The sequence below is a fragment of the Nipponia nippon genome, unplaced genomic scaffold, assembly GCF_047370975.1.
Source record: "Nipponia nippon isolate SJK-2023a ecotype South Korea unplaced genomic scaffold, ASM4737097v1 scaffold_3, whole genome shotgun sequence".
Classification (NCBI taxonomy): Eukaryota; Metazoa; Chordata; class Aves; order Pelecaniformes; family Threskiornithidae; genus Nipponia; species Nipponia nippon.
The window spans coordinates 54,204,123-54,222,896 of NW_028262347.1; the positions used below are offsets into that span (position 1 = coordinate 54,204,123).

An 18,774-nucleotide genomic window follows, 5' to 3' on the forward strand; every position below is an offset into this window, starting at 1 on the left:
CGCGTCTCTCTGCATCTGGAAGCTGCGCACCCGTCACCACTCTCCTGGGACCCTCCGAATCCGTCTGCGTAATTTAAAAGAGAGGCGTGAGAACTGGCACAGGCTCCACCTCGACCCGTTTCCACGCACAAATCTCCCGCTTCAGCCACCACGCGTAACGTGGTATCAGGTGACGGACAGAGCAAAAAGGGCAAACAGAGCCAGCGTGTTGGGCATCTCTGTTGAGCGGGGCTTTCAAAAGGGGCCGAAGGACACCTGCCCAAGATCGAGAGGACCTAGGCAGAAGCAGCTAAGCGTCTGGACGCTAGGCCCTACGGGCAACCACTTGACACTGACTGGATGCGGAGAAGAGAGCTGTGTGGTGGGAAACCAGCAATGCTCACAGCGCCAGCCTCCTAGGATTTCAGAGGATTGTAGCCGGCGGGAAGCTTTACTGCTTCAATCCTGTACTAGAAATGCAGCTCAAAGGCCAGCTGCTAGGAGACCCGCGTCATTAGCTTGACCTGACGTCGTCCCAGTGCTAAGTGAACAGCTTGCCTGCAGCACCGGCATGTCCAGGTCCCAGTTACGAGCGTGTGGCGGAAGCAGCAGCAGAGGGAAAGGAGCCCCAAAGCAAGCGAGCCCAGTGGGGCCCCACTGCGTCCTTCAGAGAAGGGGAAGAGTGGTGGGAAAGCTGCCCGGCGGAAAAGGACCTGGGGGTGCTTGTCGACAGCCGGCCGAATGGGACCGGCAGCGTGCCCAGGTGGCCAAGAAGGCCAATAGCATCCTGGCTTGTATCAGGAACAAGTTTAGATTGGATATTAGGAAAACTTTCTTCACTGACAGGGCTATCAAGCGCTGGAACAGGCCGCCCAGGGAAGTGGTTGAGGCCCCACCCCGGAGGGATTTAGAAGACGTGTAGGCGCGGCGCTTAGGGATACGGTTTAGGGGTGGACTTGGCAGTCTGAGGTTTACGGTTGGACTCCAAGATCTTGAGGGTCTTTCCCAAGGCAAATGATTCTGTGATTCTATGACTCTACCTCAGAATCAAAAGGGGAGTCGTCATCTTCCTCTTGCTCTGCTGCCGGGAAGACACCTAGACACCTAGACTCCGAGGACGCTGTTCTGAACTATGTCAGGGCGATCTTTTTCAGCTAACGTTGCCTCCGCTGTGGCTCCCCAGGAGCAGAGGGGACAGTGGGGAGGGTGTCCCCTCCCGCAGCACCGAGGGTGGCGGGAGGAGGGCCTGTGGTGGGCTGTGTGTCTGCTGTGTTGGTGGCCTACGGAGCTGGTAGGAGGCTCGTGAAGGCCTTGGGCAAAAAGGAAGGGGGCTTCTTCTCAGCACTTCTCCCAGCGTGTGCTGGGATCCGGTGGGATTTGGCTCTAGGTTAGGTTGATTAGATTAGGTTACGTTCCTTTCTGTTTGGCATCTCAGGGCATGGGCAGATTAAAGAGGACATGTGGGTTTCTGCGAGTGTCCCTCTGGTGGGTCAGTGTTAGGACTGGAGGGGAGCGGGGAGTTGCTGGCCCTGGAAGGCCTTTGCTGGCTCTGCAGAGCTGGGATAGTCACGGTTCAGCCTTGGGGCTCCCTTGTCCTTGCGGTCCCTCTGTGACAGCTGCAGTGGGGCCTGGCACTGAGTTTGGCTCCGGGCTGTGGCAGGCCTCCCATAGCTGAGGAGGACATGGGTGGGAGCAGACTGGCAGGGCCAGGGACCATCCCGAGGGGTGAAGATGGGGGCTGTGGCCGGTGAAGGGATGAGGATGGCTCAGCCCTACAAAGGCAGGAAGAGTTTGGTAACTGATGATTAGCAGTAGCTCAGCACTAATCCCTCAGCTGAGCACAATCATGGCTCAAGCCTCCCCAGAGGAAAAGGCCACAGATGGGTGCTCCCTCTCAGGGGTGTCTGCAGGACTGCTTTTCATTCAGAGCAGGGGCAGGGAGGGACAGGCATTTGCTTCATATGGGCTATGGGTGAAAGCACCTTGTTGATGCTGACACCAACACCCGAATTAGCCCCAGTGGGAAACTTCAAGTAAGGACGGTACAAAGCTCTGCGGATGACACCACAGGCATTCCTCTTCACTGTTCCGTGGAAGGCTCTGACTCACTTACTGAGGCTCGTTAAAGCAGGCATGAGGTCTAGCTGAATAAAACCAGGCCTGCAGCGTGAAATTTCTGGATCACTGGAGATGTTTGTGCCTTGAAAGCACAGCATCGTCAAGGCTGGAAGGGGCCTCGTCTTGTCCGTCCCCACCCTGCTCAAAGTAGGGTCAGGCAGGGCAGGTCGCACAGGGCCACGTCCAGTTTGGGGCGTCTCCAAGCATGAGGACTCCACAACCTCTCTGGGGCACAAATAAACCACCACCAGCAAGCTGAGCTGGGGCCTCCAGCCCTGCCCCAGGTCCTTGGGGCCTCCAGCCCAGGAGGCCCACTGAGGTGTAGGCAGAGGCCTCCAGGCCCTGCCTGAGCTCTGTCATGGTGTCCGCGGCTCCAGCTCTGTCTCAGCTGTGCCTGGCCACGGACCTCGCTGCTTCAGACCCCAGCCCGCAGGCTGCCTTCCCGGTCTGCACTTGGCCTCCCTGTGGCCCTGCCTGGCCATCGCTGGACTGCGTCTGACCCTGCTTGCCACCACTGGGCCTGCACGCCAGCTCGGCCTGGCCTGACTTCCTGGCTTGCCCTCAGAGCTGCGCCTCACTGGGCACAGGTTTGCCCCTCTGGGCTCTCGGCTGCCCACCCCGGGACCTGGCTGCTCCCCTCGCTCGCGTAGGCCGAGGCCAGCAGGGCGGGGCCCAGCCATGGGACCCCCTTTGGCTCCCGGTCCCTGAGGGAGCAGTGTGCCTGCGCTGCTCCCTGACACGGGTCTCTCACCACCCTCGCAAGAGAAAAGGTTTTTCCTTAGGTTGAGGTGGGATTCCCCCTGTTCCAGCTTGTGCCCACTTCACACCTTTTCACTCGGCAGGCTAGAAATCCATCAGATCCCCATGGGATCTGCAAAGCTTCCATGGCTACCAGAAGCTCACTGTCCTGGTTTCAGCTGGGATAGAGTTAATTTTTTCCTAGAAGCTGGTATAGTGCTGTGTTTTGGATTTAGTATCAGAGTAATGTTGATAACACACTGGTGCTTTAGTTGTTGCTAAGTAGTGCTTACACTGGTCAAGGACTTTTCAGCTTCCCATGCTCTGCCTGGTGCACAAGAAGCTGGGAGGGGGCACAGCCAGGACAGCTGACCCAGACTGGCCAAAGGGCTATGCCATACCGTATGCTCAGTATATAAACTGGGGGGGGGTAGGCTGGGGGGCAGCGATCGCTGCTCAGGGATGGGCTGGGCATCGGTCAGCGGGTGGTGAGCAATTGCATCATGCATCACTTGCTTTCTATATTATTATTACTACTACTACTATTTTACTTTATTGAAATTATTAAACTGTTCCTATCTCAACTCATGAGTTTTCTCACTTTTACCCTTACAGTTCTCTCCCCCGTCCCACTGCAGGCAGGGAATGAGCGAGCGGCTGTGTGGTGCTTAGTTGCTGGCTAGGGTTAAACCACAACACTCTCCCATCACCTTCTGCCCAGACCACCAGGAGGATTGCTCTACAAAGGCAGGAAGAGATGATTAGCAGTAGCTCAGCACTAATCCCTCAGCTGAGCACAATCATGGCTCAAGCCTCCCCAGAGGAAAAGGCCACAGATGGGTGCTCCCTCTCAGGGGTGTCTGCAGGACTGCTTTTCATTCAGAGCAGGGGCAGGGAGGGACAGGCTAAGTGCCTGCATAGGAAGAGAGCCTGAGTGAGCCTTCAAAAATAGGACTCTCCTCATCCAAACGTGCTAGGTCCGAAGCGCTCCAAGTGTGCAGCAAAACTAAGAAGACGTGTACTAGATAACACAGTTTATTAAAGACCAAACTGCAACAGAACCCTTGGAATTAGATGCAGGTTAGCTGCTGGGTGAGGTGGAAGGCAAAGGTTTGCAGGCTTCATTCATCTCCCTGTGAGCACTCTGTTTTCTGGCACTGGCACTTCCTCTGCTCCAGCATCTTCTCGTTGCTAACGGTGTTGGAGGTTCAGCTCTGACGGGGGAAGGGCGGGAGAAGAAAAGGCTGTGCGTGAGTTTTACAGCAGGCTGGGCCAAAGGCAGCACTGGAAAGTGGATCCTGGGAAGGGCAGCACTAACGCACAGATCCAGATACTGAAAAGCAAACTCTCAAACGGGTCGGCAACAACGTTACAGCCTGTGGGCTACAGACGCACGTGGAAAATTGCATTACGTGGAGATACAGCTCAACTTCTTGCAGTTTTTGCCTTATTTCTTGTCCAGCTCTTTCTCCCATCTCTCTTTTAGACTGCTCTGTTTGCCTGTGACCCACCGTGCTAGTCTCCCAGCGCCTTCTGGGGTCAAGCCCTGGTTCTGCCCCGGTTCTTCCTGAGTCCCACGCAAAGTGAACAACTTTTCTCACAGGTCCTGGTTTCACCTTGCCCCCTGCATGCGTTTTTTCGACTGCACCTCCAGTTGCTGGGAAATGTCACCAACTTGTAAGCGGCAAAACAAAAGGAACTCAAAGAGAGAGCTCTAAAGTTACTCACTTCTGTGGAGATCTGTAAGGTGGGGGGCCCTCGAGACTGCATTCGTTGCCTGCTGAGAGAGTATTAAAATGTATTAAAATCTCGATGTATGGTGACCAGCTCTGCTCTTGTCGCTCGGGGCCCCTGGGACTGTGTCATGGTCAGCGAGGCCATTGACCTCAGCAGCCCTGCTGGGACTCCTGGCTCATGGCTTTTACCCATCACGATAACTTCATCTGTGTTGATCAACATCATCATCATCATCATCATCATCATCATCATCATCATCATCCACTGCTACAATAGCAGCAGGAGTCTCAAGAGAAGTCAATCAGTTGCAAAATACAGCCAACAGATAATTAGCAACACGGAAGAGAAGCATAGGAAAAGAATCATCCAGGTTCCAGCAGAAACAAATAATCACCTCAAATCCACCAAACCAACCAGCGCTCACATTTCTTCTTAGTTTACCAACCTGGTTGGCCACCTCAGAACAGCTGTTCTTCATCTCTCCCTGGAAACTGAGCTGGGACTCTCTCTGCCCGCATATCAGCTTTGTCCGAGTTCCCTCCAGACGCATCTTCAACCTGCACAGCAAATGAGTAAGGAGAGCGTGAAGCAAAGCAACAGTCGGCCTTTTTCACATACTCCTACGTAAGCAGCACAGCCACGGCTTGCTTCATCTGTAACATGCTTGACAGGCCAGGAATTACTGAGAACAGCCAGCACTCCAGCATCACACATCACTTGGAGGGCCCAAAGTTCACCTGAACAGAGGAAGAAAAGGCTTCCTTCCCTCCCAGGAGAACTGCAGGCAGCCTGTATTTGCAAGGCCTTTTGCAGCTTTTTAAAACCATAGGTTCATGCACAGAAGCACCTTGCAAGATCGAATGCAAGGCTTGAATTTGCTCACAAACGGTTAGGTACATGCTTTTATATTAGAGTCCAGTGAAGCTTGACTTCTACTCAGCGTGATATTTCTTTAAAGCACTAAAAAGCCATGCCTGGTACGTTCTTCCTCCTGTGTGCCGTTTCTTCCCCGCATTTCGTCCAGACGTTCTTCTGATCGGCATTTCATCTCGGCCAGCTTCTTCGCTTCCTCGCTTTTGCTCCCACGCTTTCAAAATAGAAAAGATACATCGCGCACAGAGCACAGGAACAGGATCCATATGCAGAATGTGCACATGGTGTTCTCCACAAAGAAGACAACGGGGATCTCCCAAGTCCAGTCTCCTCTCGCAGCTCTCAGGCACAGATCTCTCTCCTGTCCACAGCACACAGCCTACCCATCAAAGGAACTGTGCTGAGGAACGCAAGTGCCCCCATATTGCTCACCAGGCACGTTCAAAACGCAGTAGCACCAGCAGGATGAGAGAATAGATAGACTTTTCCTCTGCAGGTGCCCTGCCCAAAAACCTGGGGGGTTCCCCAGAGCCCACCTGATCTTTTCATACGTCACCTGCCCACAAGAAATTCAAAGACTAAAACCAGTCATTCCCAGAAGCCGTTCATATACCTGCTGATGTTGGTGTTTGTTTGCAGTCCGTGTTTTCTGAAAGCCAGTGGCCAAGTCCTCCAGGCCATTTTGAGCCTACCGCAGCATTAAAAGAAGAAAAGAGGAGTCACGCTAGGACTTTCCCGACTGAAGGTCACGCCTCACGGCCTTTCTGCTTCTCTTGCCAGCATCAGTCCAGCACAGCGTTTGCCTGCCCTGCAACGCCCCCCAAGCACACAAAATACTGCCAAGGGAGGTGTCGTTCCCTTATTAGTTGCTGACTTTCATCTTTGGAGGTCTTCTTGTTGCATTACAGACCCACACCTTCTGGCCAAGGAATCCATAGTCACTAAAACAGGAGGGTGACCAGAGTACAGGCAACGGAAGAATTCCTGTCACAGTCTGATGATGATAGTCAAGCCTCCAGGATGAAGCGCTGGGCTCCACCTGAGCGCGAGGAAAGCCCGCAGCCAAAAGTACCAAATGCCTCTACTGCATGACTGTCTGAAGCACTGCCTGAGGTCTCAACCTCACGACTGGTCTAAAGCAGAAAATACGCAAGCCAGTGCCTTACTGTCAACTCCTTAACAAAGATGGCGTTAAGTGGGACTTGCTGTAGTCTCATGGGACAACTCTCAAAGCCAGAAAGCTGGGGAATGGGCCAGCAGGACTTTCAGAGAAGCCTATAGTCAGTAGAACAGAGGAACTGATCTCTCGTAGGCTCTCCAACAAAAACCTCATCTTAAAATTTCCCCACATGAATACGGAACTGGGCTCTGTAGCTCATGAAAAGGGAAGGCTCCGACTAGCTTACTGAGGCAGAGGCTTGCAGGTCTTTCTGAAGGGCTTCAATGGTCGTGGCTTGTTGCTGGACTGTGGCTTCCAGCCTGGCGTTTTCAACTTGGAGCCTGGAAAAGAAGTACAGGCCTTGTCACAGAAGTCCACAAGAGCACAAATCCCCACAGAAGAGTGTGAAAGAACCTCATCTAAAACAAAAGCATCTTTGAAAATCGTGTATTATTATCTCACTGGGATGCAAGAAGACAGTCCTGTTGTTTTCACACAATCGCACAAAGCAAAGCCTTGCTCCACTGTGGTACTTCCTTACCGTCGTATGCGTTCTTTCAGCTCTGCGACAGCCGTAGTTCTAGAATATGCGACCAGAAGGCCCTGCTGGTTCCTGGAAGTTGTTAGTTCCCTCTGCTTATCCTTTATGGCGTTCTTCAGGGACGTGACATAACACTCAGTCCGGATACGCCGTTCTTTCAATTCCTGCAGCTGTCAAACCACAACAAGAATCCCCAGCGGTCAGCTTAGGTTTGATAAAAAGGAGTGGACTGCTTTGACTCTCACGTCGACCCTCCAAAGCCATGTTACTTCTTCATCTTTTCTACGGGCCCCTCTCCTACGTCGACACTGATTTCCTACAGCATTTCCTAAATGCTGCCACAACACTCCTCCTCCTGCTCCTAAAGTGACTTTGCAACTCCCTAACAGTGATGACGTGATGAGGGAATACAAAAAAGCACCAGCGCAACACTCCAGCATGCCTACTCTTTCTCTGTCAGCACACACTCCACTTTGCCAAACCCAAGAGAAGCAGCAAATACGTGTGCGCTCTGTGAAACTGGAGAAGCAGCTTTTTGAAAGGAACACCCTTCTCCAGTTAAGGACAAAGTGACTTTCACGGTTAGTGGCCTTTGTAATGGTAGGCGCCAGGCTTATAAAACCAGGTGAGTCCCTTACACGTCACTCAATCTACTCCTGTTGCCAAGTTGTCTAGTATACTAAGACCACCTTAGCGTAGCCCTCCACTGTTACTTCAAGCGGTGCAAACCAGCAGGCACCAAAGACAGCAGTGCTGTTCCCTCCCAGCCCCCTCATCACAGCGAGCCGCACACTGAACCACCCTGGGTTCCACAAAACCCCCAAGAAAGGATCAGTTCCCCACTCTGGTTTGCTACAAAAAAGGCCCGGGCCCCTGCCAAGAGACAAGAGACGGGCTTTCTCCATACCTTCGCTTTAGACCTGTCCAGTTCCTTCTGCAACTGCAGTTTCTGTTCCTGCAGGTCCCTGCTGTAGCGCTTCTTGGCTTCAGGTGAAGCTTCTGCCAGGGCGTTCTTTTTGAGAGCGTCGGCAAGCTCCTGCTGCAGCTGCCTGACCCATCTCTAAAGAAACATGAGCACGTTCCATGAGCACAGAGAAATCAAGAAGAAGATGACAACATGAGAGATGCTTTTCCTCATGGGATTATAACATTAGATCCGTCTTCAGGGTGGCCAGCAGGCTGAGGGAGGTGATTCTCCCCTTCTGTTCTGCTCTCGTGAGACCCAACCTGGAGCACTGCATCCAGCCCCTGGGTCCCCAGCACCAGGAGGACACGGAGCTGTTAGAGCAGGTCCAGAGGAGGGCGAGAGAAATGATCAGAGGGCTGGAACACCTCTTCCATGAAGAAGGGCTGAGAGAGTTGGGGTTGTTCAGCCTGGGGAAGAGAAGGCTCTGGGGAGACCTTATGGCAGCCTTTCAATATAGAAAGATGGAGAGAGACTTTTTACCATGGCCTGTAGTGACAGGACAAGGGGCAACGGTTTTAAACTAAAAGAGGGTAGACTTAGATTGGACATGAGGAAGAAATGTTTTGCAATGAGGGTGGTGGGACACTGGAGCAGGTTGCCCAGAGAAGTTGTGGATGCCCCATCCCTGGAAGGGTTCGAAGTCAGGCTGGACGGGGCTTTGAGCAACCTGATCTAGTGGAAGATGTCCCTGCCCGCAGCAGGGGCTTGGACCAGATGATCTTTGAAGGTGCCTTCCAACCCAAACCATTCTATGCTTCTGTGACTAGTGAATTCAAAGATCAGAGATTTTGGCCGCCACCAGCAGGCATCTGCGGGCACCTTTCTCAGCTGAGCACATCTAAACTATCGGCAGCTCTTCATGAGGCTTTCTCTTTCCTCATACACAGAAAAGGCTTAAGTATTCTTCTCCTTGGAACACAGGCTGCGAGTCCGTGCATGCGCTTTTTTCCAGCCCACTGTTTTCCCTCCTTATGCAGACCTTCTGCTTCACAACGGGAACGAAATGCAGTTGGAAACTCAGTTCAGGTCCAAATACAACAACCACCTCTCAGCAGCATTCCAAAATGAACTCAGTTGCAAGAACAGCTCTCCGTACACCAACAGGCTCTATTTAAAGATATCTGCATCGGCCTCTATTAGAGTCACCTGTCTGTTGCCTTGACAATGTGCTTGAGTTAAAGCACCCTTCTTTAGCTGAAGCTCTTCCCGCTGCAGTGCAGAAACCTGAGAGAGCAAGAACACAGACAGAGAGACAGACAGTGGGGACAGGAAGCCCCAGCAGCACTGCAGATTCACATTGCATTTCAGCACTGGGGTTACAGAAGCGTGACTCCTGCATTACCTCCGGAGGAGAAAGTAACTCATTCTCAAATGAAGAGACATCATCTCCCGCTTGCTCTGCTGCTGGCAAGACACCTACGGAGGAGGAAAGAGGGGCGACGCTGCTGCGAGTGCTTATTTCACTCTGCTTTTCCCCATCCGCTTCACTCCACAGCAGCTTACAAAGGTAACCATTTAGCCCGTCAGGAAATTACCATTGCCGTGCCCCTGTGCAACGGACGGCGTGCACGCTCCGCGTCTCTCTGCATCTGGAAGCTGCGCACCCGTCACCACTCTCCTGGGACCCTCCGAATCCGTCTGCGTAATTTAAAAGAGAGGCGTGAGAACTGGCACAGGCTCCACCTCGACCCGTTTCCACGCACAAATCTCCCGCTTCAGCCACCACGCGTAACGTGGTATCAGGTGACGGACAGAGCAAAAAGGGCAAACAGAGCCAGCGTGTTGGGCATCTCTGTTGAGCGGGGCTTTCAAAAGGGGCCGAAGGACACCTGCCCAAGATCGAGAGGACCTAGGCAGAAGCAGCTAAGCGTCTGGACGCTAGGCCCTACGGGCAACCACTTGACACTGACTGGATGCGGAGAAGAGAGCTGTGTGGTGGGAAACCAGCAATGCTCACAGCGCCAGCCTCCTAGGATTTCAGAGGACTGTAGCCGGCGGGAAGCTTTACTGCTTCAATCCTGTACTAGAAATGCAGCTCAAAGGCCAGCTGCTAGGAGACCCGCGTCATTAGCTTGACCTGACGTCGTCCCAGTGCTAAGTGAACAGCTTGCCTGCAGCACCGGCATGTCCAGGTCCCAGTTACGAGCGTGTGGCGGAAGCAGCAGCAGAGGGAAAGGAGCCCCAAAGCAAGCGAGCCCAGTGGGGCCCCACTGCCTCCTTCAGAGAAGGGGAAGAGTGGTGGGAAAGCTGCCCGGCGGAAAAGGACCTGGGGGTGCTTGTCGACAGCCGGCCGAATGGGACCGGCAGCGTGCCCAGGTGGCCAAGAAGGCCAATAGCATCCTGGCTTGTATCAGGAACAAGTTTAGATTGGATATTAGGAAAACTTTCTTCACTGACAGGGCTATCAAGCGCTGGAACAGGCCGCCCAGGGAAGTGGTTGAGGCCCCACCCCGGAGGGATTTAGAAGACGTGTAGGCGCGGCGCTTAGGGATACGGTTTAGGGGTGGACTTGGCAGTCTGAGGTTTACGGTTGGACTCCAAGATCTTGAGGGTCTTTCCCAAGGCAAATGATTCTGTGATTCTATGACTCTACCTCAGAATCAAAAGGGGAGTCGTCATCTTCCTCTTGCTCTGCTGCCGGGAAGACACCTAGACACCTAGACTCCGAGGACGCTGTTCTGAACTATGTCAGGGCGATCTTTTTCAGCTAACGTTGCCTCCGCTGTGGCTCCCCAGGAGCAGAGGGGACAGTGGGGAGGGTGTCCCCTCCCGCAGCACCGAGGGTGGCGGGAGGAGGGCCTGTGGTGGGCTGTGTGTCTGCTGTGTTGGTGGCCTACGGAGCTGGTAGGAGGCTTGCGAAGGCCTTGGGCAAAAAGGAAGGGGGCTTCTTCTCAGCACTTCTCCCAGCGTGTGCTGGGATCCGGTGGGATTTGGCTCTAGGTTAGGTGATTAGATTAGGTTACGTTCCTTTCTGTTTGGCATCTCAGGGCATGGGCAGATTAAAGAGGACATGTGGGTTTCTGCGAGTGTCCCTCTGGTGGGTCAGTGTTAGGACTGGAGGGGAGCGGGGAGTTGCTGGCCCTGGAAGGCCTTTGCTGGCTCTGCAGAGCTGGGATAGTCACGGTTCAGCCTTGGGGCTCCCTTGTCCTTGCGGTCCCTCTGTGACAGCTGCAGTGGGGCCTGGCACTGAGTTTGGCTCCGGGCTGTGGCAGGCCTCCCATAGCTGAGGAGGACATGGGTGGGAGCAGACTGGCAGGGCCAGGGACCATCCCGAGGGGTGAAGATGGGGGCTGTGGCCGGTGAAGGGATGAGGATGGCTCAGCCCTACAAAGGCAGGAAGAGTTTGGTAACTGATGATTAGCAGTAGCTCAGCACTAATCCCTCAGCTGAGCACAATCATGGCTCAAGCCTCCCCAGAGGAAAAGGCCACAGATGGGTGCTCCCTCTCAGGGGTGTCTGCAGGACTGCTTTTCATTCAGAGCAGGGGCAGGGAGGGACAGGCATTTGCTTCATATGGGCTATGGGTGAAAGCACCTTGTTGATGCTGACACCAACACCCGAATTAGCCCCAGTGGGAAACTTCAAGTAAGGACGGTACAAAGCTCTGCGGATGACACCACAGGCATTCCTCTTCACTGTTCCGTGGAAGGCTCTGACTCACTTACTGAGGCTCGTTAAAGCAGGCATGAGGTCTAGCTGAATAAAACCAGGCCTGCAGCGTGAAATTTCTGGATCACTGGAGATGTTTGTGCCTTGAAAGCACAGCATCGTCAAGGCTGGAAGGGGCCTCGTCTTGTCCGTCCCCACCCTGCTCAAAGTAGGGTCAGGCAGGGCAGGTCGCACAGGGCCACGTCCAGTTTGGGGCGTCTCCAAGCATGAGGACTCCACAACCTCTCTGGGGCACAAATAAACCACCACCAGCAAGCTGAGCTGGGGCCTCCAGCCCTGCCCCAGGTCCTTGGGGCCTCCAGCCCAGGAGGCCCACTGAGGTGTAGGCAGAGGCCTCCAGGCCCTGCCTGAGCTCTGTCATGGTGTCCGCGGCTCCAGCTCTGTCTCAGCTGTGCCTGGCCACGGACCTCGCTGCTTCAGACCCCAGCCCGCAGGCTGCCTTCCCGGTCTGCACTTGGCCTCCCTGTGGCCCTGCCTGGCCATCGCTGGACTGCGTCTGACCCTGCTTGCCACCACTGGGCCTGCACGCCAGCTCGGCCTGGCCTGACTTCCTGGCTTGCCCTCAGAGCTGCGCCTCACTGGGCACAGGTTTGCCCCTCTGGGCTCTCGGCTGCCCACCCCGGGACCTGGCTGCTCCCCTCGCTCGCGTAGGCCGAGGCCAGCAGGGCGGGGCCCAGCCATGGGACCCCCTTTGGCTCCCGGTCCCTGAGGGAGCAGTGTGCCTGCGCTGCTCCCTGACACGGGTCTCTCACCACCCTCGCAAGAGAAAAGGTTTTTCCTTAGGTTGAGGTGGGATTCCCCCTGTTCCAGCTTGTGCCCACTTCACACCTTTTCACTCGGCAGGCTAGAAATCCATCAGATCCCCATGGGATCTGCAAAGCTTCCATGGCTACCAGAAGCTCACTGTCCTGGTTTCAGCTGGGATAGAGTTAATTTTTTCCTAGAAGCTGGTATAGTGCTGTGTTTTGGATTTAGTATCAGAGTAATGTTGATAACACACTGGTGCTTTAGTTGTTGCTAAGTAGTGCTTACACTGGTCAAGGACTTTTCAGCTTCCCATGCTCTGCCTGGTGCACAAGAAGCTGGGAGGGGGCACAGCCAGGACAGCTGACCCAGACTGGCCAAAGGGCTATGCCATACCGTATGCTCAGTATATAAACTGGGGGGGGTAGGCTGGGGGGCAGCGATCGCTGCTCAGGGATGGGCTGGGCATCGGTCAGCGGGTGGTGAGCAATTGCATCATGCATCACTTGCTTTCTATATTATTATTACTACTACTACTATTTTACTTTATTGAAATTATTAAACTGTTCCTATCTCAACTCATGAGTTTTCTCACTTTTACCCTTACAGTTCTCTCCCCCGTCCCACTGCAGGCAGGGAATGAGCGAGCGGCTGTGTGGTGCTTAGTTGCTGGCTAGGGTTAAACCACAACACTCTCCCATCACCTTCTGCCCAGACCACCAGGAGGATTGCTCTACAAAGGCAGGAAGAGATGATTAGCAGTAGCTCAGCACTAATCCCTCAGCTGAGCACAATCATGGCTCAAGCCTCCCCAGAGGAAAAGGCCACAGATGGGTGCTCCCTCTCAGGGGTGTCTGCAGGACTGCTTTTCATTCAGAGCAGGGGCAGGGAGGGACAGGCTAAGTGCCTGCATAGGAAGAGAGCCTGAGTGAGCCTTCAAAAATAGGACTCTCCTCATCCAAACGTGCTAGGTCCGAAGCGCTCCAAGTGTGCAGCAAAACTAAGAAGACGTGTACTAGATAACACAGTTTATTAAAGACCAAACTGCAACAGAACCCTTGGAATTAGATGCAGGTTAGCTGCTGGGTGAGGTGGAAGGCAAAGGTTTGCAGGCTTCATTCATCTCCCTGTGAGCACTCTGTTTTCTGGCACTGGCACTTCCTCTGCTCCAGCATCTTCTCGTTGCTAACGGTGTTGGAGGTTCAGCTCTGACGGGGGAAGGGCGGGAGAAGAAAAGGCTGTGCGTGAGTTTTACAGCAGGCTGGGCCAAAGGCAGCACTGGAAAGTGGATCCTGGGAAGGGCAGCACTAACGCACAGATCCAGATACTGAAAAGCAAACTCTCAAACGGGTCGGCAACAACGTTACAGCCTGTGGGCTACAGACGCACGTGGAAAATTGCATTACGTGGAGATACAGCTCAACTTCTTGCAGTTTTTGCCTTATTTCTTGTCCAGCTCTTTCTCCCATCTCTCTTTTAGACTGCTCTGTTTGCCTGTGACCCACCGTGCTAGTCTCCCAGCGCCTTCTGGGGTCAAGCCCTGGTTCTGCCCCGGTTCTTCCTGAGTCCCACGCAAAGTGAACAACTTTTCTCACAGGTCCTGGTTTCACCTTGCCCCCTGCATGCGTTTTTTCGACTGCACCTCCAGTTGCTGGGAAATGTCACCAACTTGTAAGCGGCAAAACAAAAGGAACTCAAAGAGAGAGCTCTAAAGTTACTCACTTCTGTGGAGATCTGTAAGGTGGGGGGCCCTCGAGACTGCATTCGTTGCCTGCTGAGAGAGTATTAAAATGTATTAAAATCTCGATGTATGGTGACCAGCTCTGCTCTTGTCGCTCGGGGCCCCTGGGACTGTGTCATGGTCAGCGAGGCCATTGACCTCAGCAGCCCTGCTGGGACTCCTGGCTCATGGCTTTTACCCATCACGATAACTTCATCTGTGTTGATCAACATCATCATCATCATCATCATCATCATCATCATCATCATCATCATCATCATCATCCACTGCTACAATAGCAGCAGGAGTCTCAAGAGAAGTCAATCAGTTGCAAAATACAGCCAACAGATAATTAGCAACATGGAAGAGAAGCATAGGAAAAGAATCATCCAGGTTCCAGCAGAAACAAATAATCACCTCAAATCCACCAAACCAACCAGCGCTCACATTTCTTCTTAGTTTACCAACCTGGTTGGCCACCTCAGAACAGCTGTTCTTCATCTCTCCCTGGAAACTGAGCTGGGACTCTCTCTGCCCGCATATCAGCTTTGTCCGAGTTCCCTCCAGACGCATCTTCAACCTGCACAGCAAATGAGTAAGGAGAGCGTGAAGCAAAGCAACAGTCGGCCTTTTTCACATACTCCTACGTAAGCAGCACAGCCACGGCTTGCTTCATCTGTAACATGCTTGACAGGCCAGGAATTACTGAGAACAGCCAGCACTCCAGCATCACACATCACTTGGAGGGCCCAAAGTTCACCTGAACAGAGGAAGAAAAGGCTTCCTTCCCTCCCAGGAGAACTGCAGGCAGCCTGTATTTGCAAGGCCTTTTGCAGCTTTTTAAAACCATAGGTTCATGCACAGAAGCACCTTGCAAGATCGAATGCAAGGCTTGAATTTGCTCACAAACGGTTAGGTACATGCTTTTATATTAGAGTCCAGTGAAGCTTGACTTCTACTCAGCGTGATATTTCTTTAAAGCACTAAAAAGCCATGCCTGGTACGTTCTTCCTCCTGTGTGCCGTTTCTTCCCCGCATTTCGTCCAGACGTTCTTCTGATCGGCATTTCATCTCGGCCAGCTTCTTCGCTTCCTCGCTTTTGCTCCCACGCTTTCAAAATAGAAAAGATACATCGCGCACAGAGCACAGGAACAGGATCCATATGCAGAATGTGCACATGGTGTTCTCCACAAAGAAGACAACGGGGATCTCCCAAGTCCAGTCTCCTCTCGCAGCTCTCAGGCACAGATCTCTCTCCTGTCCACAGCACACAGCCTACCCATCAAAGGAACTGTGCTGAGGAACGCAAGTGCCCCCATATTGCTCACCAGGCACGTTCAAAACGCAGTAGCACCAGCAGGATGAGAGAATAGATAGACTTTTCCTCTGCAGGTGCCCTGCCCAAAAACCTGGGGGTTCCCCAGAGCCCACCTGATCTTTTCATACGTCACCTGCCCACAAGAAATTCAAAGACTAAAACCAGTCATTCCCAGAAGCCGTTCATATACCTGCTGATGTTGGTGTTTGTTTGCAGTCCGTGTTTTCTGAAAGCCAGTGGCCAAGTCCTCCAGGCCATTTTGAGCCTACCGCAGCATTAAAAGAAGAAAAGAGGAGTCACGCTAGGACTTTCCCGACTGAAGGTCACGCCTCACGGCCTTTCTGCTTCTCTTGCCAGCATCAGTCCAGCACAGCGTTTGCCTGCCCTGCAACGCCCCCCAAGCACACAAAATACTGCCAAGGGAGGTGTCGTTCCCTTATTAGTTGCTGACTTTCATCTTTGGAGGTCTTCTTGTTGCATTACAGACCCACACCTTCTGGCCAAGGAATCCATAGTCACTAAAACAGGAGGGTGACCAGAGTACAGGCAACGGAAGAATTCCTGTCACAGTCTGATGATGATAGTCAAGCCTCCAGGATGAAGCGCTGGGCTCCACCTGAGCGCGAGGAAAGCCCGCAGCCAAAAGTACCAAATGCCTCTACTGCATGACTGTCTGAAGCACTGCCTGAGGTCTCAACCTCACGACTGGTCTAAAGCAGAAAATACGCAAGCCAGTGCCTTACTGTCAACTCCTTAACAAAGATGGCGTTAAGTGGGACTTGCTGTAGTCTCATGGGACAACTCTCAAAGCCAGAAAGCTGGGGAATGGGCCAGCAGGACTTTCAGAGAAGCCTATAGTCAGTAGAACAGAGGAACTGATCTCTCGTAGGCTCTCCAACAAAAACCTCATCTTAAAATTTCCCCACATGAATACGGAACTGGGCTCTGTAGCTCATGAAAAGGGAAGGCTCCGACTAGCTTACTGAGGCAGAGGCTTGCAGGTCTTTCTGAAGGGCTTCAATGGTCGTGGCTTGTTGCTGGACTGTGGCTTCCAGCCTGGCGTTTTCAACTTGGAGCCTGGAAAAGAAGTACAGGCCTTGTCACAGAAGTCCACAAGAGCACAAATCCCCACAGAAGAGTGTGAAAGAACCTCATCTAAAACAAAAGCATCTTTGAAAATCGTGTATTATTATCTCACTGGGATGCAAGAAGACAGTCCTGTTGTTTTCACACAATCGCACAAAGCAAAGCCTTGCTCCACTGTGGTACTTCCTTACCGTCGTATGCGTTCTTTCAGCTCTGCGACAGCCGTAGTTCTAGAATATGCGACCAGAAGGCCCTGCTGGTTCCTGGAAGTTGTTAGTTCCCTCTGCTTATCCTTTATGGCGTTCTTCAGGGACGTGACATAACACTCAGTCCGGATACGCCATTCTTTCAATTCCTGCAGCTGTCAAACCACAACAAGAATCCCCAGCGGTCAGCTTAGGTTTGATAAAAAGGAGTGGACTGCTTTGACTCTCACGTCGACCCTCCAAAGCCATGTTACTTCTTCATCTTTTCTACGGGCCCCTCTCCTACGTCGACACTGATTTCCTACAGCATTTCCTAAATGCTGCCACAACACTCCTCCTCCTGCTCCTAAAGTGACTTTGCAACTCCCTAACAGTGATGACGTGATGAGGGAATACAAAAAAGCACCAGCGCAACACTCCAGCATGCCTACTCTTTCTCTGTCAGCACACACTCCGCTTTGCCAAACCCAAGAGAAGCAGCAAATACGTGTGTGCTCTGTGAAACTGGAGAAGCAGCTTTTTGAAAGGAACACCCTTCTCCAGTTAAGGACAAAGTGACTTTCACGGTTAGTGGCCTTTGTAATGGTAGGCGCCAGGCTTATAAAACCAGGTGAGTCCTTTACACGTCACTCAATCTACTCCTGTTGCCAAGTTGTCTAGTATACTAAGACCACCTTAGCGTAGCCCTCCACTGTTACTTCAAGCGGTGCAAACCAGCAGGCACCAAAGACAGCAGTGCTGTTCCCTCCCAGCCCCCTCATCACAGCGAGCCGCACACTGAACCACCCTGGGTTCCACAAAACCCCCAAGAAAGGATCAGTTCCCCACTCTGGTTTGCTACAAAAAAGGCCCGGGCCCCTGCCAAGAGACAAGAGACGGGCTTTCTCCATACCTTCGCTTTAGACCTGTCCAGTTCCTTCTGCAACTGCAGTTTCTGTTCCTGCAGGTCCCTGCTGTAGCGCTTCTTGGCTTCAGGTGAAGCTTCTGCCAGGGCGTTCTTTTTGAGAGCGTCGGCAAGCTCCTGCTGCAGCTGCCTGACCCATCTCTAAAGAAACATGAGCACGTTCCATGAGCACAGAGAAATCAAGAAGAAGATGACAACATGAGAGATGCTTTTCCTCATGGGATTATAACATTAGATCCGTCTTCAGGGTGGCCAGCAGGCTGAGGGAGGTGATTCTCCCCTTCTGTTCTGCTCTCGTGAGACCCAACCTGGAGCACTGCATCCAGCCCCTGGGTCCCCAGCACCAGGAGGACACGGAGCTGTTAGAGCAGGTCCAGAGGAGGGCGAGAGAAATGATCAGAGGGCTGGAACACCTCTTCCATGAAGAAGGGCTGAGAGAGTTGGGGTTGTTCAGCCTGGGGAAGAGAAGGCTCTGGGGAGACCTTATGGCAGCCTTTCAATATAGAAAGATGGAGAGAGACTTTTTACCATGGCCTGTAGTGACAGGACAAGGGGCAACGGTTTTAAACTAAAAGAGGGTAGACTTAGATTGGACATGAGGAAGAAATGTTTTGCAACGAGGGTGGTGGGACACTGGAGCAGGTTGCCCAGAGAAGTTGTGGATGCCCCATCCCTGGAAGGGTTCAAAGTCAGGCTGGACGGGGCTTTGAGCAACCTGATCTAGTGGAAGATGTCCCTGCCCGCAGCAGGGGCTTGGACCTGATGATCTTTGAAGGTGCCTTCCAACCCAAACCATTCTATGCTTCTGTGACTAGTGAATTCAAAGATCAGAGATTTTGGCCGCCACCAGCAGGCATCTGCGGGCACCTTTCTCAGCTGAGCACATCTAAACTATCGGCAGCTCTTCATGAGGCTTTCTCTTTCCTCATACACAGAAAAGGCTTAAGTATTCTTCTCCTTGGAACACAGGCTGCGAGTCCGTGCATGCGCTTTTTTCCAGCCCACTGTTTTCCCT

General features: G+C 52.9%; 1 long non-coding RNA gene across 1 annotated transcript; it reads right to left on the minus strand.

The window, feature by feature from the left end:
* Positions 1-10,780: 10,780 nt before the first annotated feature.
* On the minus strand, positions 10,781-17,470 carry LOC148054613 (uncharacterized). The gene is made up of 3 exons (XR_015706227.1): positions 15,754-17,470; positions 14,714-14,825; positions 10,781-14,299 (listed from the first exon to the last, which is right to left on the minus strand). It is a non-coding gene; the product is annotated as an uncharacterized LOC148054613 (long non-coding RNA).
* Between the last annotated feature and the right edge of the window lie 1,304 nt (positions 17,471-18,774).